Consider the following 24047-nt stretch of genomic DNA (forward strand, 5'->3'; position numbering starts at 1 on the left):
ATCAGTCTGTGACTCAGACACCTGGTGGCTTAGCATGGAGGTAAGTGTCCTATGTAATCGCTCGACCATACCGTCAGTCTGGGGGTGATATGGCGAGGTGCGAATTTTGTGTGTCCCTAGTAGGTTGCACACATCCCGCAACAGGGTGGAAGAGAAATTTTTCCCTTGGTCGGTCAGCAGGCGTTCGGGAGCACCCTTATCGAGGACGTAGCCCTTGAAAAAGGCTTCTGTAATGGCTGCTGCAGACTGGTTGGGGAGTGGCCAGGCCATGGTCCATCGGGTAAAATATTCGACCCCAACCAAAAGGTACTTACTACCCCGAGGAGTAGCAGGAAACGGACCCAAAATATCCAATGCGACAATCTCATTGACCCGGGAAACCTTAATGGATTGGAGCGGCGGGCAGGACGGCCTAGCAGGTGGTTTCCGCTGTGCACATTCTGTGCAACCTTGCACAAGGTCAGCCACATCGTTTGACATGCCCGGCCAGAAAAATTCCAATTGGATTTTAGCTAGTGTTTTTTGAACACCCAAGTGCAAGAGGCGACTGTGGGTTTCCCACATAAGTCGCCCCCACAGGGAGGTGGGCACCACCAATGTGTGGGATTGGGACCCCCCATCCCAATGCATGAGGACACCTTCCCGGATGACATATGATACGGGGCCCCCCTGCCCCCTGTGACCCTGGGCATCCCTAGCGCGGCGTCTCAATTTGAGGAAGGAGACGTCTTCCATCTGAAGACGTCCCCAGTCATCCAATCCGAGGCCCAGCAATGCGTCCTGCGGAACTTGCGTGGAGGGAGCCCCGTGGTCCCCGACCCCATCCCCGGCCGCGGCCGCAAGGGATGGGGGCGGTACCCCGTCAGGCTGCCTACAACGCCCCGCACCCAAAAAACAAGCACAGCGCCCATTGTTCGGCAGTCGCGACAACTCGTCGGCATTCCCGTGTTGAATCCCCTTGCAGTAAATGACAGTGAACGCAAAGTCCTGGAGGATCTCGAGCCAACGCGAGAGCTGTCCAGATGGTTGGTCCACTCGCAAGGCGTATTGTAGTGCCGCGTGGTCGGAGCGTACTGTGAAATGCCTGCCATACACGTATGGCCTGTACTGTTTTATGAAAAAAACGATAGCAAGCAATTCGCGGCGCGTCACGCAGTAACGTTGCTCCGCGGGCGACAGCACCCTGCTGCCATAGGCGATGACGCGCTCCACTCCATTGACAATTTGCGACAGCACCCCTCCAATTCTGGTGTTGCTGGTGTCTGTATCCAGAATGAACGGAGTGGTAAAATCTGGATAAGACAGGGTAGGAGCATCAACCAGTGCTTTTCGGACGGCATTGAACGATGCCTGTTCTAACTCTCCCCAGCGGAATTTGACCCCTTTGGCCGTTAATGCGTGGAGGGGCTTCGCGATGGATGCGAATCCCGCAACAAATCATCGATAATATGAGGCGAAGCCGATAAAATTCCGCACCTCCCCAACAGAGGTAGGAGTTGGCCATGAGCGCACGCAATTTGTCTTTTCGGGGTCCGTGGCAATTCCCGAGCGGCTGACAATATGGCCCAAATAACTAAACGAATCCCTCATGAGGTGGCACTTTTGCGGTTTGAATTTGAGGTTAGCCGCTTGCATTTTAAGGAAAACTGCCTTCAATCGCGTGAGGTGTTCATCAAATGTTTTGCTGAACACGATTACATCGTCGAGGTAGATTAGGCAAGAATCCCACTGGAGCCCAGCAAGGACCAGCTCCATCAGGCGCTGGAACGTCGCCGGGGCCGAGTGAAGACCCATGGGAAGTCTGTTGAATTGGAACAGTCCCTGCAGCGTGCGAAAGGCCGTCTTTGGTTTGGATGCGTCATCAAGGGGTAGCTGCCAAAACCCCGAGAGGAGATCCAAGGTGGAGAAGTAGCGCGCACCTGCTAAGGCATCGAGCGACTCGTCCATCCTGGGAAGCGGGTAGGCGTCGGCCACAGAAATTTTATTAAGTTTCCTGAAGTCAACACAAAAGCGGAGGCTCCCGTCGTGCTTCTTAACAAGAACGATCGGCGCCCCCCATGGGCTATTTGATGGCGCAATGACATCGGCCGCCAACATATCGTTGACGGCCACCCGTACATGTTCCTTTTCGGCCGGACTCAAACCGGAATGGGTTTTGACGAATTGGAGCGGCATCACCCGTGTCGATGTGGTGGCTTAGCAATTTAGTGCAGCCAATGTCGAATTTGCTTTGACTGAAAACGTCGGCGAAATCGCTCAGCAGCGTGTGTAATTTAGCATGCTGTAATGGTGACAAATCGGCAGAAGTGGAGCAAAGCGCGTCGAGCCTTCCTGTGTCAGGACCTGGCTTGGCAACGGAAGAGGACTCGCACCCTACATGACCCACGATCACATCTTCTGGCGGGGCTGGCGTCGCGTGAGCAAGAACCATTCCCTGACAGATAACGGCCGTGTCCAATCCCGCGTTAAGGACCTGGATAAAGGGGTCGTGGTCGCTTCACACGAGTGTTTGTGCACACACGAGGTCCGACACCCGCTCAGCTGAACGCGAAGGCCCGAGTTGGCTGCCCCATCGCCGCTTGCTCCTCAACATCGCCGTCAGGACTGAAGGTACGTGGCTTACTTCTTGTCTCCATTGCCACTTCTGACGCCAAATGTAATGGGTTTCGGAGACACTTGTAGAGGTAACTTCTTTATTACAACACAACACTCCAACAGTCCTGATACTCTGTTACAGCCTAGGTACACAGCCTAGGTACACAGCCTAGATACTCTACCCTGGCTACGCTCTGGAACTCGCCCTCACAAGGTCGTAGAGTCGGGAGTTCCAGAGTCCCACCACTCGCTCTCACAAAATCCCAGGGTCTTCAGATGGCTGGTCGTGGGTCTTGGGTCTTGAGTTACAACTGGCCCCGATCGTCTAGAGAGCTCCCCTTTTTATGCCTAGTCCAACGAGGGGTGGGGCCGTGTGCGCCACCAGACATCCCACCGAGCACACACAGCCCCCCCCCCGTTGGCAGCGCCAAAAGGCTTAAGCGCCTGGGAACCCAACGCCTGGCGCCCAGAGGCTTAAGCGTCTAGACCCCCTGGGAACCCAGCGCCTGGCGCCCAGAGGCTTAAGCGTCTGGACCCGCCCGGGAACCCAGAGCCCCCAGCAGCCCCTCCCTTCTTATGTCACTACATATTTATAATATCAGGATATATTGTTCAAATGTCTTGAAAATTAGGTTGGAATAGCTAGGACCCATGCGTGTGCCCATGGCCAGTCCACTGGTCTGGATGTAGTGGCATCCGCTGAAGGTGCAATTATTGCAGGTGAGCAGGAGTTCGGACAACATCAACACTGTTGTGGTTAAAGGGGTCTGTTCAGCCTGGGTGTTGGATGAAAAGTATAAGAATCTGGAAGCCATCAATTTTGGGAATGACGGTGTACAACTTGTGTCCATTGTGAAAACCATACATTAAGGACCTGTGAATCGAAGGTTATTGAAGAGCTGGAGGGTATGGTTGGTGTCTTTAATGTAGGTCGCTAATGTTTGTACAAATGTAATGAGAGTGCCATCGTCTAGATTATCAAGGAGGCATATATATTAATTATACAGTCCATGCTTATCCATAGTGGAGTTTACATCTGGGGGAAAGGTGAGAGGCGATCCCACCAAGGAAGCCTCTGGAACGATCGGGAAGGTGCCAGGAGGGGTGTGGGCAGAGGCAGGGCTTAGTCCCGGGTAGGGGGATATTAGCGGGACACAGAGCAATGCAAAGGGTTGGTGTAGAAGACTGAAGAGGAGCCCCAGCGCTGCCGCCCTGCCATCTCCGTCAACCACGTGGCGGCTCGTCCTCCAGCCGCCCAGCCACTCCTTAGCGCACCGTCAGCCAGCGGTGCGTTGGAGAGCGGGTGAGCACCACGTGGCGCGGGGCAGCGTAGCCACACGAAGAGTGGACGTCCGCAAAACGGAAGAGACGAAGACACGTGGCTGTACCGAGCTTTCAATGAATATACAACTGAAGTTACTTACCGTGTCGGAGACCACTCATTGCACAAACAACAATTATAATGTCCAAATCCTGTAGCTCGACGTTGGCTCAGTGGGACAACTACCGGGTGATATTATCAGAAGAAACTCATTGCAACTGCTAAAGAATTACGAGTGCTCTTCTTGCCATATTAAACGTGGTATTGCACATCTCCTCATACCGACATTTTATTGGCATTCATGTATGCATAGCTAGTGATTGGTGAGTTCAATGAGTGGTGAGAATCAGAATCAGTGGCGTCAAGCAAGTGGTGTTAAGTGACTGATGGATGTTGATTTAGTGTGTCGGATGAGTTTCTGGTGAGGTCACCTGAATGGCGATGGTCATGTGTGCCGTGAGTCTTTAGTTGTCTGGTGAATGTGAGTATTGGGTGAGCCCAAGATGATTGGTGAGTAAAAAGTCGTGAGTGGTGACCTTGTGTGAGGTGTCTGGTGAATGTGCACTAACATCCTGTTGTATATATGCATTTTCCAAAGAATAATATTAAGAGTGATGTGGCCTATTTTTAACGTTCTAAAAAATGCAGTAACGGAGGCCCGTGAACTTCTGCCTCGAGACAACAAAGGCCAAAGGAGCACCCCCCGCTGCCTCGCCCCACACCAAAAAAGACATCTGGAGATTATTTTTTCACAAGCTTTGGCTTGGCAAAGTTGTAAAGTTGAATTGACCACCACCTCATAGAAATATTTTCAAACATCATGGTATTAAACATTAACTTGATAGTATTTATTGTTACGTGATGATGTAGCTCAGGAGGTTTTGAATACGACTAGTTGCATGTTTAATTAACACACCTATCTATACATGAACGCTATGAAATCTTGGTTAGTCATATATACTTGATAACGAATTATGGAAGTTTTGTATTGAAGTATTGAACCAAAGGATCATTCAGAAGATATACAATAAGAATTATGTAACTTCTTCACGACTAAAATAACATGTATTCCAGGGGTATAATCAGAGCCTTCCCAACCGCCTTTGTGCTCCCAGTGTCTGTCATTACATGCTGCAGCAGGAATTCATTTCTAAGCATGAGCCGACCTATTAAGGGTGGAAGGCCGTTTCATAATAAACAATGCTACAGACACACCACACTTAGGGGCAACTTAGAATATCTGCGTCTACAAGCCTTGAGAGGACCTTCAGAGGAACGGGGGAAGTATGGCCGTAGTGACAATCACTGGCTCAGGATATTTGGGCAGCCAGATAAAAAGGTCCATAAAAAAACCACCACATGTGCAAAGGTGGGAGAAGCTTCGGGCCTTGATGTGTCTTAGGAGAATAATGAAACAAACTAGAACAGACACAAGCCACACACCCGGCGGACAAAAGGTCCACGACCTCAAAGGAACATCTGCGCTTTTGTGAGAGGAAAAAATATCGTAAGGTCAGCAACTGACCAATGATGACTGCGGAGCAGAGAAGAAATTCAAAATGCCAACAGCTGACCCAAGGAAGCAAAAGTCGGGAAAATGTCAGGGAAATATCGGATATAAGGAGGAAGCCAAACCATACAAACTAGTGTTGCAACGGCAAACTCCGGGGGGCACACGTAACCAGCCAAATGTAAAGAGTCTTGCTCCGGGGTATGGTCCTCGAAATCAACCGTTCGGTGTCGAGTCTTGCAGAGGCAAACGGCTCTGTGTTGCTAAGTGTTGAGTTCTGCGTTGACAGACTCTGAGTATCTTTGAAAGTTTTATTCTACGTTATGTTTTGAGTCACTTGCAGGGTTAACTACTGTGATAAATTGTACTGTACTAAGCTATAAAAGTTGTGAGAAGCTAATAGGTGTGCGAATGCATTTTCATATAATACTGTGATCAGCTAAGAGTTGTGATAAGCTAAGAGGTGTGCGAAGGCATCTATATATATGTAGGACCTGAGATGACACGCGCAACGCGGTTGGTTGCGGAGCAAGCTTGCAATGGACAGTGGGGGGCAACTGAGGACATAGAGTTGTGGTTACGCCAATTAAGGGGGGAGGTCATTAAGAGACGCCACAGGTGTTAAGGGTAACTGAGGACGCAGGCCGGTGATTGGTCGAGAGGGTAAGTGTCTACAAAAACAACATCACGTGACATCACGTGAGGCTGGGGGCCTGGGGGCGAGTAGCGAAGCGGGGGATGACATCATTAATTGGGGATGATTGGTTTGGGGATAAAGGAGTGAGCATATGGAGATACGGGGGTCGATTGTGAGTGTTGGAGTCGCAGTTGGAGTTAGCGATGGAGTCGCAGCTGGAGACGGTGCCTGGGACAGAGACGGAGCAACAGAGAGTATAGTATAAGGTAGCAGTGGATAAGAGTGTATAGTATAAGGTAGCAGTGGATAAGAGTGTATAGTATAAGGTAGCAGTGGATAAGAGTGTATAGTATAAGGTAGCAATGGACAAAGATAATCTATATATATAAAATCGCAAATCTGTCTGTCTGTCTGTGTGTGTGCCTGTCTGTCTGTGTGTCGCCGGACCATACGCAGTTTCATTGGACGACCGGCGCGGAACACGGTGGTTGCTCCTGGCAGCGGACGCCATTTTTAATTCCCGTTAAAAATATGCGCACGCATTAATACGCGACTCTGAGGTAAATTCATCAAAGTTTCACGTCCTCTTCACTCCCCCCCCACCCCAATGTGTGCAATTACTATTATAGGGTCGGTAGATAATACAATTATAGCGATTAGACAGTATTATTGTAGCGCGGGGGGGGGGGTAACGGCCCCAGTACCCAGCCTCAGCCGGGTGGGCAATCTAGGCGAGGCCGGAGGCTCTGCACGGTACTAGGCCTCGACACCCCACCCGTGTCAAGCGACGACTTTGTGGTATAAACTCGATATACCCAGCATTGCCCGGGGGGAAAATACATTTAAAATCTTCTGAAAACTTTCAAACATTACATACCAATGAAAAAACAACTGTGTAATTACTTTTAAACCCGACGCGCCAAGAATCGATTCTTTAAATGTTTACTGTACAAATAGTCATTAAGCTGGGTGAGCGTACTGCCAGTCTATAATGTAGACTGTAGCCTGGTTATTAAGCTGGGTGGGTGTACTGGCAGTCTATAATGTAGACTGTAGCCTGGTTATTAAGTAAAGTGAGTCAATTTGTAACACGTAGGCTTTCGCGACCATTATTCATAAACAACGTTATTGGGTTTAGATCGCCTTATTTATTAATGTGTTGTAACCCTCCACCACCCGACACGGCCAATCAGTAAAAAAGTGTCACGTTGATAAAAGACTAATAGTTCACTGCTTTAGCCCACCGGTGTGTTTAAGCGTGAAACCACAACAATTACCATTTCAGAGTACGACGTTTCGCTGATGCTGGATGCAATTACCAGCGAAACGTCGTACTCAAAAATTGTCTGTCATGGAACATTATGAAGGCAAATAGACAGAGACGAGTGGGCCGCCTCTCCTTGGCCTCTCCTCGCTCTTCTCTCTCTCTCTAGCAAGCGTTCATCATATGCGTCATACAAAGATAGATAAAGTCGTGCGCTTACCAACGTAATCTAATGTCTGTCCCTGCGACTTGTTGATTGTGATAGAGTATGCGGAGAGAATGGGAAATTGTCGCCAAACAAATGGCAAAGTCGTGTCAGTGGGGGCCAAGTCGATTCTGGGAATCGATTGGGGGAATCAACACGAATCGCATCCTTCTGCAGATCGATTCCAACGTAATCGAACGGCTGTCCGTGCGCCTCCGTCGTTCAAACCTACGCGCCTCCTGCATGAAAACGACGGGAAGTGCAGATCCCCTCGCAAAAAAGTGTCGAAAGGCTAACGAACGAAAGCAAAGATGGTTGGGAAAGCAAAGTCAGGAGTCCCTCAAGAGAATTCATACATCACATGAAAAAACAACTGTGTAATTACTTTTAAACCCGACGCGCCAAGAATCGGTTCTTTAAATGTTGACTGTACAAATAGTCATTAAGCTGGGTGAGCGTACTGCCAGTCTATAATGTAGACTGTGGCCTGGTTATTAAGCTGGGTGGGTGTACTGGCAGTCTACAATGTAGACTGTAGCCTGGTTATTAAGTAAAGTGAGTCAATTTGTAACACGTAGGCTTTCGCGACCATTATTCATAAACAACGTTATTGGGTTTAGATCGCCTTATTTATTAATGTGTTGTAACCCTCCACCACCCGACACGGCCAATCAGTAAAAAAGTGTCACGTTGATAAAAGACTAATAGTTCACTGCTTTAGCCCACCGGTGTGTTTAAGCGTGAAACCACAACAATTACCATTTCAGAGTACGACGTTTCGCTGATGCTGGATGCAATTACCAGCGAAACGTCGTACTCAAAAATTGTCTGTCCGTCTGTGTACGCTCGCTTGCGAGGGATTTGCTGGGAGGCACGTCCCGTGCCCCGCGATGGGAATAGGCATGTCAGTTTTTTTATCCGTCACCTTTAAAGTGGTTTAATGATCGATTTCGTGTTATTCAACTTTATTTATTTATTTCATTTGTGTATATATGTAAGGTTATTAAGAAATATATTTTTCACCCGGGCAACGCCGGGTACTTCTGCTAGTACAATATACGGTAGCAGTGGATATAGAGAGTACGGACAGAGTAGCAAGGACGGAGCGAGTACAGCGTAGCGAGCAGCAGAGTGACGGACCTGAGTGGAGAGAGAGCGAGCGAAGCGGCGAAGCGGAGCGAGCGAACGGAGGAACATTGAACGATGTTGTCGGAGATGTGAACTATATGCGAAATAAAAGGAACGAGAAAGACAAAGAAGTTGTCGCGTCAGTAAGAGTCCTACATATATAAACGCCGAGCTTTATCTGTGATGAACGCTGCACTTCCCGTGGTTTTCATGCAGGAGGCGCGTAGGTTTGAACGACGGAGGCGCACGGACAGCCGTTCGATTACGTTGGAATCGATCTGCAGAAGGATGCGATTCGTGTTGATTCCCCCAATCGATTCCCAGAATCGACTTGGCCCCCACTGACACGACTTTGCCATTTGTTTGGCGACAATTTCCCATTCTCCCCGCATACGCTATCACAATCAACAAGTCGCAGGGACAGACATTAGATTACGTTGGTAAGCGCACGACTTTATCTATCTTTGTATGACGCATATGATGAACGCTTGCTAGAGAGAGAGAGAAGAGCGAGGAGAGGCCAAGGAGAGGCGGCCCACTCGTCTCTGTCTATTTGCCTTCATAATGTTCCATAACAGATTTTTTTTCACTTCCAGTAACAAATTATGGACGAGGACGAAGATCCCCTCGCAAAAAAGTGTCGAAAGGCTAACGAACGAAAGCAAAGATGGTTGGGAAAGCAAAGTCAGGAGTCCCTCAAGAGAATTCATACATCACATTGTGAATTTCAACAATGTTACAATGCCGACACCTACATGATGCCGAAGCAGTTGCGCGAGATGTTTGCTTTCATCAGGACCATAAATTGGATTTAGCTCTCGACTACATGCGAAGAGATGCCGACGACACCGCCATCAACAAAGCACTTCACGACATCAACAGCGTCCTGCTGCAGCACGGATTCTCTTGCAAAGAAATTGGATTGCCAACACCAAAGGGAAACCCACTGGAAGAAGATGTGTATGACTAAGTTGAGGAAGCAAACGATGGTGCACGACGTCTCGCGATGCTCAACGAGAAGCAGCTCGACGCGTTCAACAAGATCATCATGGCTGTCGATGACGAGAATGTGATGAACCGATGCTTCTATCTCGACGGTCCCGGAGGTTCGGGCAAGACCTTCCTCTACACAACTCTCATGGCGTACATCGGGGTCGAGGACAAATTGCACTGCCATTTGCAATGACAGGCATCGCCGGCACAATGCTCAAAGGAGGACGTACTCTTAACAGTGGATTGAAGCTTCCAGTTTCCTTGCTCGACACTTCAGTCTCTTTCATGCGGCCTGCATCACTACACGCCGAAGTTCTGCAAAAAGCTTCGCTCATCATCATCGATGAAATTACTATGCTGCCAAAGAACGGACTTCGCTGCATTGACAAGCTCTTGCACGAGGTGATGGGCAACGATAAACCATTTCGTTGTAGGCGGCGACTTCCGACAGACTCTTCCCATTATGCAGCGAGGAACACGATCAGACATCATTGAGTGCTGTATGAAGGCAAGCCGGTTGTGGAAGAACTTCACGCAGCTCATGCTTACAACAAACATGCGCAGCGAGGGACAAAATGAGCACAACAAATGGCTCCTTAAAGTTGGAACAGGCACCTTTCCCCAGTGCTGGGAATCTTCAAAGAGGGCACAATTCAAATCCCCGAGCAGATGGTAGCAACGGATGATCTCATCAAATACATCTTCGTCAGCATTGCAGACATGTCTATAGACGACTTTTCAAAGTTAAGGCGAGAATCAGGAATTTTTAAGCGAGAATCCATGTGTAGCGCTGTAGATGGACTGCACTTACCTGCAGTGGTAGACAGGGCCCATCAGGGGCGGTACCTCGTACCGGCAGGGGGGGTCGCTGCATTCCCCAACCCAAAAGCAGGAGGGGCTGCGGGGTGTTCAGGGATTCCCCGAGACCCCTCCCAACGGGAGGGGGCCGCGGGGTGTTTTAGGATCCCCGGGGACCCCGCCCCTCCGTTGGGAAGGGGTATAAAAGCGGGCCTCTCCAGAGGTTCGAGGCTAGTCCAAAGTCCAAGAAAGAAGCCAGAAGACCAGCCAGCCTAGGATCCTGGGACCCCTAGCCCCGCTGTCCTCGTAAGGGCCGGGGCTCTGTGGGCCAGTGGTGAGACCCAGGGACTCCCGGCCTGATGTCCTTGTAAGGTCCTGGTCCGAGGAAGCCAGTGGTCGCGACCCGTACCTTGGATGGGTCGGGTCAGGTAGCCTCCCCTAGGTAGTTTGTAGCCGGAGGACCTGAGAGCGTAGCCGGTGTTAGGCACGTTGGGATCGGAGGCTGCGTTCCTAGGCTGTACAGAGGGCTGTTACTGTTGTGCGTTATATATAATAAATATGTGGCCTCTACGAGTGTCTCCAAGAACTCACTACAATTGTATTATCACGTTTGGTAATACACTCCTAGATCACGAAGCCAAGCATCACACACACACAATACATCCCCCTAGCCAACGAAAGAACCAACAATAATACACGTAACTACACACACACATTGATCATAATACAAACCCACACACATTAATAATAATACACATACATCTTCTTGGTTCTTTCGGTAAAGTCACGTAGAATGGAAATAATAAAATAATAAATAAAACATTATACGACCAGGTCTGTCGGGGAGACGCTGTCTCCCCGACAGACCTGGTCTTCACCTGAGGACGGCTGCTTGCGTTGTGGCCGAAACGTAATGAGAATTATTTTATTATGTTTTATTTTATTATTTTATTATTTCCATTCTACGTGACTTTACCGAAAGAACCAAGAAGATGAATCCCTGCAGTCACGAAAGCTTTAAATCGAAATTTAATACACATACACTCAGCACACAAACACGTTGATAATACACATCATACACATACATTTTCACTTAACATTTTACACGCATTTTATCACACATAATTCATCACGTTACCTTTACACTCAATTAACACCAATTAACATTAATTGCACACACATTTCATTATTTAGCCTAATTTGCATAATTTCGTATTTTTTCTTTTATTATATACTTTTTTCACAACAATACATACAACAGTCCACTAGTAAATTCATTCAATCAGATTTGTTGGCATTTTTATTTTGCACCAATCCAAACTATACACCATGAGATTAGAAATATATAGAGCTCACTGCAGTATGACAAATTAACAAAACACATCAAAGACATGCATCATTTAAAAATACATTCTCTTTACAATGCTGTATGACCCTCAATCAACTCTCTTCCCACAAAACACCATGATATGATCCAATTCTGACTCAATCGATATTGTAAGAAATTTCACATACTACCTTACCTTGACCGATATATTGAAACTTAATGACATTTATTTCAAAAGACTCAATACACATTTAAAGGTGATCCAATGGTCCGGTGAGCTTGCAACTCCAACTGTTGCTTGGGAATACATCATTTGCAAATTTAGTGGCTTGTTCAAATTTAGCATTTATAATCAGTCGAATGGTATTGTATATGCAATATTTTTTTTAACAGTGTCTATACAAAAATAGAAGATTTTAACTTGGTATGAAAAGGACAGTGTCATGGTGGACGTTCAATTTAAAAGATGTATATTCATTACTGGATGTTAAGTTTTCATGTTGGTATTGCAAAATATTTCAAAATAACGAATTGTTCAACATCTGATCTAAATGCCAAATTGTGTTATCATTAACACTGGTAAACATGTCTGGCATGGCCAAACAAACTCAGTTAATCGAACCACCCATTCTATGCTCACATGCTCGGTCTCACATTGAAACAGGGAATACCCGTAACAAGAAAATGTAATTCTAGGGTTATTGGTAGCATTGGTGTAAAGAGGGCGAAGGTTTAAGCCTGCGGCTTCTTGAATGCGGAAATTGTGGCATTAACTCCACTGTTGACGCTCTGCTCTCCCTCCGCGAGCTTTGGGGCTTCACGGTACACGCTCATGACCTGCGGGAGAAACGGAAAATGGGTGGTGTTTGAAAGTCAGTACCTACAGATAACGAACATGATAGCAATCATACCATGGACGAGACTAGCCACACTGATTCCTCATGCCTCCTTTGCTTTATGATTGATTAAAAGGTCATCACACTGTGCCATCGCTTCAATTTGCACTCAACACCTGACTCATCTTGTGGTTTCAATGTATCCATTTAGTTTTTGACCACTGAATTCCACTTTCAATGCTTGTCTTGGTAACATGTCCATTTCAATCCTCCACATATGCCCCATCCGTATAACGTTTCCCTGATTAATCAAAAGGTTGTAGGTGACACATTGATATTTACAATATCAACATTGACAATAACATTAATATTTATAAGAGCAATAACAAAAACGACATTGACAGTGACGTGGTATTAACAATGATTTTGACTACCATTTGCATGATAATGACAATGACATCGCTATATTAATAGCATCAATATTGACATTGACAGCAAGATCATGGAAATAACATTGACAATTTGACATTGACATCATCGGCACTCACAGCGCTGATCCAGCTCGTGTAGGCTGACACGCGGGTAAACACAGTGGGCTTGCGGATCGTGTTGCAGCCCAGAGATGATATGTAGCTGGTGATTCCCTGCACCACCCAGGCATTGTCCCACCGCTGGCAGTTCAGTGGGCCACCTCCATCACCCTGTGATGCATACAAGAGGATAGACATGCATCTCCGTTAACTGAGTAAAGCAGCAACGGGATATGTTGGTGGGTGCTGGCAGGTTCAGTACAGGAGATTGGAGCTCTTGTATCGGTGTCTGTATGATCAAACTTTGCAAGTGTGCTTTCGTCCGGACCGTGTTGCTAAATAACGGAGTTATATCGCACAACCCGAAGTCTGATCCCTCCCATTGCCTAAAACGCCTTTCTGTGTCTTGCCCCATACGACTCTGGCAGCTAGATACACGTGGCAGTGTCTGGCTACCAAATATGACAAGTCAACATTTGATTTGTGTTAATAAAGTCATGCATTAACTTAGTCTGTGGGGATTTTAATACATTCTTAGTGTCCGTGGATTTAATTTAGTCATTCTGTTACTCGAGGCAATTAAAACAGTCACACTATTTGTCGACCCGAGTTATTATTTATTGGGGTGAATGTGCGCCCCCTTCGCTCCCCCTTAATTACCAGGTCAGCCAATCAGTGATCTCAGTGGTCACAGTTATCACCATGCTTGGTGATTGTTGTCCACTCACAGTCACTGTTGACTAAATTAAGATGTTAAAGAAACATTTTGTTGACAACTATTCTCATCAGTAATTTTCGTTAAGGAATTGATGCGGGTTGGCTCGCGTTGCGCTCGGTACGCACATAGCACGCAGAGCGGGTGCTGCCCCCCGCGCAGATCACGCTGCTCCTCAGGCTGCTCCCCCACCAGCTGGGCTGGCTGCACGTCGCGTAGTCCACCACGGGCAGGCTGGCCTGCTGCAGCGCGCTGGGGAAGGGGCCGCTGGCTGCTCACGCGCACAGACAATGTGGAGATGAAGAGCGTTGGTGAAACATCTGAGTTAGGTGGCGTTAACAGGCGCTCCCCAAGCGAACCGTCGCTGTCTTTATGCTCAGAAGGGAAAGGCCACATAGCAACACCGCCACCCTACTGGCAGGCTATTTCCCACTCCTGACTATGCAGAGTTGTGTTCATTTTTTCAACCCCCAAAATATTAAGGGCTGAATCAACCCTAGAATGTGACTTGTGACAGTTTCTCAGCCATCTTCATCTCGTTAATCTGCAGGGGAAATTGTCACGTTGGGCTGAATGGACACTGAGTGAACGGTACTCACTGTCGAGGGATCCCCAGCCCGTGGCGTAGCACGGGTAGTTGTTGGACAGTATCTGGTTGGCGCTGGGCAGGCAGGCGAGGCGAACTTTGCTGGAGAGAGCCACGGGCGAAGCAATCTTGAACATGGCGATGTCGTACCTGTGGGGGATTGAGACAGGGGCAGCCGTGATGCGAAGCTCAACACCGAACATAACACCAAGCAATGGGGGTTCAGCGCGTACGAGTACAAATCAAAACAACTAATCGCCTTGTCATTATCACTGCCTTCTATCATAACATTTCCAGTTGAAAAATTACCATTCCCTGAAATATCTATTATAAAAGCACCAGCGTTCCATGTGTCCATTTGTTTATCTGTCATCTAAATAATTATTAGAGCCTTTCAGAAGGAGGCTGCATCAAAGAGATAGAGAAAGTGAACCCCCCCCCGCAGATGTGGGGGTAAAAAGTTGATCCAACAAGTTTACAACAATTGCCGACCCCCCCAAAATATTTTGACTCCGCCCCCCCCCAAAAAATACCCATTTCTTTTGGAGGCATATATGCCTATACACCCCACATTCAATAGTCTGCATTTCATTTGAAGGCAGGAGTTAGAAAAAGGCGGCCATAGGTCGTCAAAATTCTAGTTATATTAAAATGAGATTTTTTGGCACTTCAAGGCAGTGTCAATGAGGAGCTTTGTGAGTGAAAAAGTTATAATCTGTCTCTTGTCCGTCTGAATTTATCATATGCATGACTGTTTGAATGTATGTGTATCTGGCACAAGCGTCGTGGTGACGTCACCGCCACTTAGTGGCGAATGGCTTGGTTGTTGTTGTTGTATCTGTCTATTGCAACTCTGAATATCATGGTGTCACGTAGCCCATGTGCGTTCTCACCCATTCGCCGGGATGCTGGGATTCCAGTAGCTATGCCAGACGGCCAGGCTTAATGGAGGGGTGACCTCCCCGAACTCGGATGTGGACACACTGTGCTTTCCCAGCACCACCCTGTAGCTGTAGCCACTCCTGCACGTTGTGGTGGATGTGGGGAGAAAACAGAGCGACGGACGGTCTTAATCACTTACACCTGTAAAGATTGCAGTGAGGAATTACTAAACATAAATAGTGCGAGTTACAGCATGATATTTTCACTTTAACACCATTACATTACGACCACCTTCGGTGGTCGTAATGTAGTACAGGAAAATACTGTACAGTAACTGGGCCCCGGTGCAGCTGCACCGCCTGCACACACAATAGCGACGCCACTGGTGCCGTGACTCACGTGAAACAGCTGGCAGAGGTGAGCACCCATTGACTATCAATGAGGGTTCCTCCACAGTAGTTGACCCATCTTCCTCCAGAGTACCTCTGCACGAGCGCCTGTAATGCACACACAGCGAAGTGGTGGTAGTTACAGTCATTTTTCCAGGACTCAGTCCAATTTTATTGTCAAATAATACAGTTCGAACTTAGATCTTTTGTCAATCCACTGCTTCACAATGCTAGTCACAGCTGGCTGTGAAGGGGTGTAATCCGGTACTGTTTCGGAATTCACTCGCCACTGATGTTAGCAGTCGCAGGGAATGTAACCCAGGTACCCTCGTTCATAGTGCAGTGCGTTAAACACTGCGATTCCACTTTCCCATTATAGTCAATGATTCAGCGTCATTAAGAAGAATGGAAGATCTGACTATTTCATGGTGCACACATGCAGCCCTTTTGTCAATCTACTGCTGGATGAGGGCCTCTACGTGGCATGCGCAACAATGGATGCTGCTGCACTGAGATCGACTGACAATGAATCGTGCGGCTGTGATGGCTGTTATTCAGCCTCTGCCGTTACCTGCCAAGGCCAGGAGTGGCGCGAGCCTCGACGCCGTTCACCACGCGGATCTGGGGATACGCTGCGATCCCACAGCTCTGAGCAGACACCTCAGCTGTAAGGAACAATAGCAAAAACGCACAATACTATACACAATAGCAAACACGCACAATACTATACACAATAGCACTAACGCAAACAATAGCACAAACAATACCACATAAATCTCTCTAATGTGTTTTTGGGTTGAACCTTGTACTGTTCTACATGGTGTCCGATGTTTCACTCCACGTTACAGGAGCTTCTTTTACATATGTAATAAAAGACTTGACCACGATCTCTGGCTCAGTGTCCTTTATTCGGTCCGTACTGCGTTCCCACACGGCTGTCTCTCTTATTCTCTCTGTGCTGGTTCCGATGTCACTCCAGTCCACATCAGCAGCCCCGCTGCTGTTCTTGTCGCTCTTGCAGCCCCACAGCAGCTCCGCTGCTGTACTCTCACACAGCTCCCTTGGCTGTTCCTGCTGCAGCTCTGACAGCCCCGTGCTGTCTCGCCTTCTCGTCGCTCCTGCGACTCTTGGCAGCCACCCCGCTGCCCCTCACACACAGCCTTACTGCCTATCTCTATCTGCAGCTTTACACCTCCCAGTAGCTCCCTACTGTTCCCAGGGTTGGCTCCCGCTTCTGACGGTACCCCCTCGGCTCGTACGCCCGCGTGGCCCCACACCTTTCCATTCACACCCCGACTGCCCTCTCTTTCCGGTTTACCCGCTTAAGGACCCCCTACCTTTCACCCACGTCACCTGGCTCCGCCTCCTCGTGACGTCACATCCGGAAGGTCGCTTTCGCCCGCATTACACATATAATGTTTTATATAAAACCCAAAACCGCAACCATGACAGAGGGCATATCAGGGGTTGGCATATCCAGGAGTTGTGCCCTCTGGGTAAGTTGTTTTCTCCTCAACCAGGGGTTATTGTGGGTATATCGGCATCCGTTTATAACCCATGTGGTCTAGCCAAAATAACGAGTGACGTGTAAAAGAGAGCACTTGAAGCCCTGATCCGCCCATTCCCCTCCTAGGAACTACTCTTATTCAGAGTATATTCACAATAAGGCGAGGCCTGTTCCTCCACCTCCTCACCATTTCTCCTGGATCACCTGTTCGGATTCATCATCGTATTGCCCGCAGGTGATCCGTGTTATATGGGGTTATTAAGTAAAGGTGCTCCATTGCGGCCTTAGTTTATAATAATCGATTCCAATGTCTCCAGGAAGGGGGTTAGTAGTGCTTCCAATTAGCTAAGATAGTTTTCCACGCCGTGGTATTAAAGGCTTGGGGTCGCGTTTTCTGGTTTTTGGACATCCCCACAGGGTTCAGGCCCCATCGGAAGGAATCCACAGAGGGCCCAACATTCGTGCCATAGATAATATTTAAGTATTTGGCAATTAATGGAAGATTTTTACGATATCCGGGTACAGCCAAAAGGCGTTTAGGTATGTCTGGTGCTAGGAGCTGCTTCTAGAACTGAGTCCAGTTCCTGAATAAGATTTAACGGTTGCTCCACTAAATCAAATGCGTGCATTGCAATCACTCAGCAGCTCAACGTGTCAGCACGAGGAGTACTCACCTCCAACCAGCAGAGCAGCGCAGACGAAAAAGGCGAGCATGGTTAATTGATGACTTGGAGCTTCTCGATCACGAGTGAATCCTCTCCACTGCCGTGTCTCGCTGTTGAGATCTCTTTGCTTTTATACAGAATCTACTGCTCACATGAGACCTCCAAGGGCGAGCACAATAGGGAAGTCCAACTGGCGGATACATCCGTATGCAAATGTGAACTTGATTCTTTTCAAATAATGACGTTTCAGCATCTTTATTATCACGTGGGTGTTAGCAGGTGGGAAGCGGTGGGCTATTCACGTTTTATTTTTCGAGGGCTTTCAACGCTGTGTATTGGATACCTTGTAGACATATGCCCAAAGTTGCGTCGTCATGCAAACACATTACATCCTGGTTGGTATTTGCCTCAGCATTTTTTTTCCAACTGTTTTATAAAATTAATAAAGTCTGTACTTCTTTGTTGGAATGTAATAGTGGTAGTTTTACAGGGATACCGTCCCCCACCATAAGTATGGGGAATCGTCACCACTGGCTTCTGGCCACCAGCGAAGTGAACACTGCCCAACACTGCTTGAACAGGGAGACACTTACCTTTCTTTCAATTTGAAATGTCATTTCATTCACCTTATTTGAAGGGCATTTTTAGTTCTTATATATATTTTTCCCATTAAAACTGATACAAAATGTAGTTGTAATGATAAATTATTTTCAAAGATAACAAAGAATATGCGTTTATTAGACTAAATATTGTCTTTGGGGTATACCTGGACATTTTTAACCTTTTTGTTTGCCTTTTAAGCTTGGCGTTCTAGAGTGAAATGTTTGTGGAGCAGTAGATATTTGAGAATCTTCTACATGTGATATGATACTAAGTGGCCAGGAGTCCATTAGTACAGAGCATCGAGTGTTTTCCAACATGCATATGTGCTGGTTTACTTCTGGTCTCGGGTTTCCTTCCAACACACAAAATACTCATTAAAGGATTTGGTGAAACATTGCAATCGAGCGTTTTCCCCTTTTTCGCTGAAAAAAAGTCGCTGCCGTGGATGTTGCCCTACAGATTCCAAAGAATTTGAAATCAACTGTTTGCACCACACACAGCCGTGACCCCGTGACCTCATGTGGCATACTGGCATTGGGATTCCCCAAGTGGACTGGCGCACAAACAAGCCACACGCTCTCCACCGCTTTATTCCCCACACTGCACGAGTCTGCCAGGAGTTTTGTCCTACATTTTTGCACAAATTTCCAAGCTATATAAGGCAGTCCCCAGGTTACGGAAGGGTTAGGTTCCCGAGAACGATCCGTAACCAGAATTTTCAGTATGTCAGAATTTGAACAATTTTACCCCAAAATGAAGATAAAATCCCATAGTTGGAAATAGTTGTGCCTCCCCTACCCGATTATTAGATTCGTTTTATCTCAGTACTGCACTCGGGTGTGAAAATAGTTAAAGTATTTTTCATTGTACTGTGATAGGTGCATGTATATATATGCATAACACTAGAAATGTGCTATTATATTCAGTATTTATTATTATTGACGGCGGGGGGGTGCGGCATGTGGAGTGACGTCACGCGTTACACACATTTCTGGGCTATCTATATATATAAAAGGGAAATTTGTGAATATGTGTGTCTTTTCGAAATGTTTAGCATACTTCCCAACATGCAACAAACTTGAAATTTGGCATGTGGGTAGCTTCCAGACTGTACACAATGCAAAAAGTATAAAAAAAACTTGACTTTTGTATTTGGGGGGTGGGGGAGGGGGGCGCAATAATGGATACATTTTTCAGCGGTGACGTCACATCTGTGATTTCACCCGCATGCGGCAGCGTTATGCAGTGTGCCTGCTGACGTCACGCACCCCCCCCCCCCCAAACCCTCCACGTAGGCCGTAGGCCGTGTATCCCGCACAAATGCGCGGCAAAGCTGTCTCCATTTTCTAAGTCAACTCGACTATTTTCAGCTCGCTCTTAAATATAAAGCAGAAGATATATCTGTTTGTTTGAAGCAGCACAAACTCTCGAACGCTGAGCTCTGACATTCGATTTAGTTAAATTGATTTGTTTTAGCTTTTTTCTTTCTTGGAAGCATAATTTTTTCTGGGTTTTTCAGTGAAATATAAGGGAATATGAAATTAATCCTAGACAAGAATCCAAGTCCCAGGCGAAGCCTGGTAGTAAAGCTCGTAGTAGTATATATAACGCCAATCTCCACTTAACTTTTCACACGTCTTAGCTGATCACACAGTTCTATTAAAATGCCTTCGCACACCTCTTAGCTTCTCCAAACTTTCATAGCTTACTACAGTACAATTTATCGCAGTCCTTGACTCTGCAAGTAACTCAAAACATAACATAGAATAAAACTTTCAGTGATACTCCGAGTCTGTCAATGCAGAACTCAGCACTTAGCAACATAGAGCTGTTTGCCTCTATAAGACTCGACACGGTTGATTTCGAGGACCATAACCCGGAGCAAGACTCTTGACAGTTGGCTGGTTACATGTGTAGCGTTGTAAATGGGCTGCGTGCACTTACCTGCAGTAGCAGACAAGGCCCATCAGGGGCAGTACCTTGCACCAGCATGTGGGTCACGACAATCCCCAGCCCCAAAGCAGGTGGGGGCTGCGGGGTGTTCTGGTATCCCCCAAGACCCCTCCCAATAGGAGGGGGCTGCGGGGTGTCCTAGGATCCCCCGAAACCCCCCCCTGGAACTCTCTGGAAGAGAGGCATGGCCAGGGGCTGACACACCTGGGAGGTGTATAAAAGCCGGACCTCTGGATGGGTTCAGGGCCAATGGAAAACTGAAAACCAGCTAGCCAGTTGAAGACTGAAGCCCAGCTAGCTAGGACCCTGGGACTCACCTGACCCGCCGTCCTTCTAAGGGCTGGTTCTGAGTGGGCCAGTGGTGCGACCCTAGAACCCTTGGGGCCCGACGTCCTTGTAAGGACCGGGACCGAGCGGGCCAGTGGTCGGGACCTGTCCATTAGCTGGGTTGAGTCGGAGCAGCCTCCCATAGGTCACCCCTCGCCGGAGGACCCAGAGACCGTGGCCCCAGCAGTAGGGCACGTCAGTCCGGAGGTGGTACCTCCTTAGGCAGCGGGTGAAGGGGCCGTAACCCCTTCAAGTGTTTAAGGGTTCGCTCCGCGCTGTATCGTAGCTGTGTGTTAATTAACGTGTTGCCTCCAACATTCGTCTCCACCGTCGTGAAACCCATCATTACACGTGTGCCCCCTGGAGTTTGCCGTTGCAAGACTAGTTTTGTGTGGTTTGGCTTCCTCCTAATATCCGATATTTCCCCGACATTTTACGGACTTTTGCTTCCTTGGGTCAGCTGTTGGCCTTTTGAATTTCTTCTCCGCTCTGCGGTCATCATTGGTCAGTTGCTGACCTTATGATATTTTTTTTTACTCGGTCGTGAACCTTTTGTCCGCCGGGTATGTGTCTTGTGTCTGTTCAAGGTTATTTAATTATTTTACTAAGCCACATCAAGGCCCGAAGCTTCTCCCACCTTTGCAAATGTGGTGGTTTTTTATGGCCCTTTTTATCTGGCTGCCCGAATATCCCGAGCGAGTGATTGTCACTACGGCCATACTTCCACCCTTCCTCTGGAGGTTCTCTCAAGGCTTGTGGACATAGATATTCTAAGTTGCCCCTAAGTGTGGTGTGTCTGTAGCCTTGTTTATTGTGAAACGGCCTTCCCCCCTCAATAGGTCGGCTTATGCTTAGAAATGAATTCCTGCTGCAGCATGTAATGACAGCAACTGGGAGCACAAAAGGCGGTTGGGCAGGCTCTGATTATACTCCTGGAATACATGTAATTTTGGTCGTGGAGAAGTTACATAATTCGTATTATATATCTTCTGAATGATCCTTTGGTTCAATACTTAAATACAAAACTTCCATAATTCGTTATAAAGTTCATACTGTATATACAACAAGATGTTAGTGCACATTCACCAGACACCTAACACAAGGTCACCACTCACGACTCTTTACTCACCAATCATCTTGGTCTCACCCAATACCAGAGGTGTGGACTCGAGTCATGTGACTTGGACTCGAGTCAGACTCGAGTCATGAATTTGATGACTTGCGACTCGACTTGGACTTGCATAACAATGACTTTGTCCCACCTATGAGATGTGGACTCGAGTCATGTGACTTGGACTCGAGTCAGACTCGAGTCATGAATTTGATGACTTGCGACTCGACTTGGACTTGCATAACAATGACTTTGTCCCACCTCTGCCCAATACTCACATTCACCATCCTACTAAAGACTCCCGGCACACCTGACCATCGCTATTCAGGTGACCCTCTCACCAGAACCTCATCCGACACACTAAACCAACATCCATCAGTCACTTAACACCACTTGCTTGACGCCACTGATTCTCATTCTCACCACTCACTGAACTCACCAATCACTAGCTATGCATACATGAATGCCAATAAAATATCGGTATGAGGGGATGTGCAATACCACATTTAACATGGCAGGAAGAGCACTCGTCATGCATTAGCAGTCTCAATGAGTTTCTGCTGATAATATCAACCAGTAGTTGTCCCACTGAGCCAACGTCGAGCTACAGGATTTGGACATTATAATTGTTGTTGTAAAACAAACATTACCGACCTACATTAAAGACACCAACCATACTCTGCAGCTTTTCAATAACCTTCGATTCACAGGTCCTCAATGTATGGTTTTCACAATGGACACAAGTTGTACACCGTCATTCCCAAAATTGATGGCTTCCAGATTCTTAGACTTTTCATCCAACACCCAGGCTGAACAGACCCCTTCAACCACAACACTGTTGATGTCCGAACTCCTGCTCACCCGCAATAATTGCACCTTCAGCGGATGCCACTACATGCAGACCAGTGGTGTGGCCATGGGCACACGCATGGGTCCGAGCTATTCCAACCTAATTTTCAAGGAATTTGAACAATATATCCTGATATTATAAACACATCAAACCTCCTGACTTCTTTGGAAGATACTGTTCTTCGATGATTGTGTGGACATTGCCTCTAACTTCAAAGAGGAATTTGATAAATTTTGTAGAGGCAGTGCAGGCACGTTAAGTGCCGCGTTAAGCGAAAAACGCGTGTAGCGAAAATATTTTCAGCACAATATAACGATAAACACAAAATAAGATGGCCAGACACCATGAAACTGTATCATTCTGCGTCCTGCATCATACCGCTCAGCTAAAAATATTGCCACAGTAATATGGCCAGATATATAACCTAGGGTACGCCACCACGTAACTGTATCATTCTGCTTCCTGCATCATACCGTTCAGCCGCTCAGCTAAAAAAATAGCCCGTCGTCATTATAACGGGGCACGTTTCGCATTAATATAGGTGTGGTCCATGTTGTGTGAATTGTTTCCTCATGAAAGAACCGCATTAAAGTGAAACCATAGACAAGGCTGGTTTTCAGTAAATGTGTTTGTGCCCTATAAGTGTCCATGTTGGTGTTGCTGGAACAATAAAGTTTCCTTCGTCAAACGACTTGTGTGGACTGTCACACATTCATTAAATTTGTTTCCAAATTTCATCCAGAAATAAAATTCACTTGATCAATAACAGCAAACAGCATCTCCTTTCTAGCCTTTAGTCTGTCTATCCAAGACAAAACAACGCCAACACACTCATCCTGCTACCCGCTCTACAATCATTTCACCCTGCCCATACCAAGAGGGTAATACCATTTTAAGAATGTTTCCACCCCCATTGCATGTGGAACAAGTTTGGAGATTTTCATAACAAAGCGACGCGATGAAGAGGTTCTTCACTTCTCCCAAATACCAGTGAGAGGTAGATGGTGGCCTACTATCGTGGGTTTGGTGGACCGTGAAATGTGACCAGACAACTGAAATACAAAGGACAGGATGCCGCCTGTCCTAACATACTACCCTTTAATCCTGGCTGACACAAAACATCTTCCTTTTCTTGTTTAAAATTTATAGAGCACCTTTCCTCATGTGGAGGGTTCGGGGAAGAAAATGAGCAATGGAGAAAAGGTGAGCTTGAAGATGTGAATGGAAGGTTTGTGTACATTGTAAGTTTATTCTGGTGGAAGGGTGCAAGTGGGACCGAAAACGAGATTGGGCACAGGGAGGAGGGACAGAGAGA

General features: G+C 47.1%; 1 pseudogene; it reads right to left on the reverse strand.

The window, feature by feature from the left end:
- Positions 1–12510: 12510 nt before the first annotated feature.
- On the reverse strand, positions 12511–17937 carry LOC144931308 (chymotrypsin-like elastase family member 2A; annotated as a pseudogene).
- Between the last annotated feature and the right edge of the window lie 6110 nt (positions 17938–24047).

The sequence above is a fragment of the Lampetra fluviatilis genome, chromosome 4 (genome assembly GCF_964198595.1).
Source record: "Lampetra fluviatilis chromosome 4, kcLamFluv1.1, whole genome shotgun sequence".
NCBI classification, from domain to species: domain Eukaryota; kingdom Metazoa; phylum Chordata; class Hyperoartia; order Petromyzontiformes; family Petromyzontidae; genus Lampetra; species Lampetra fluviatilis.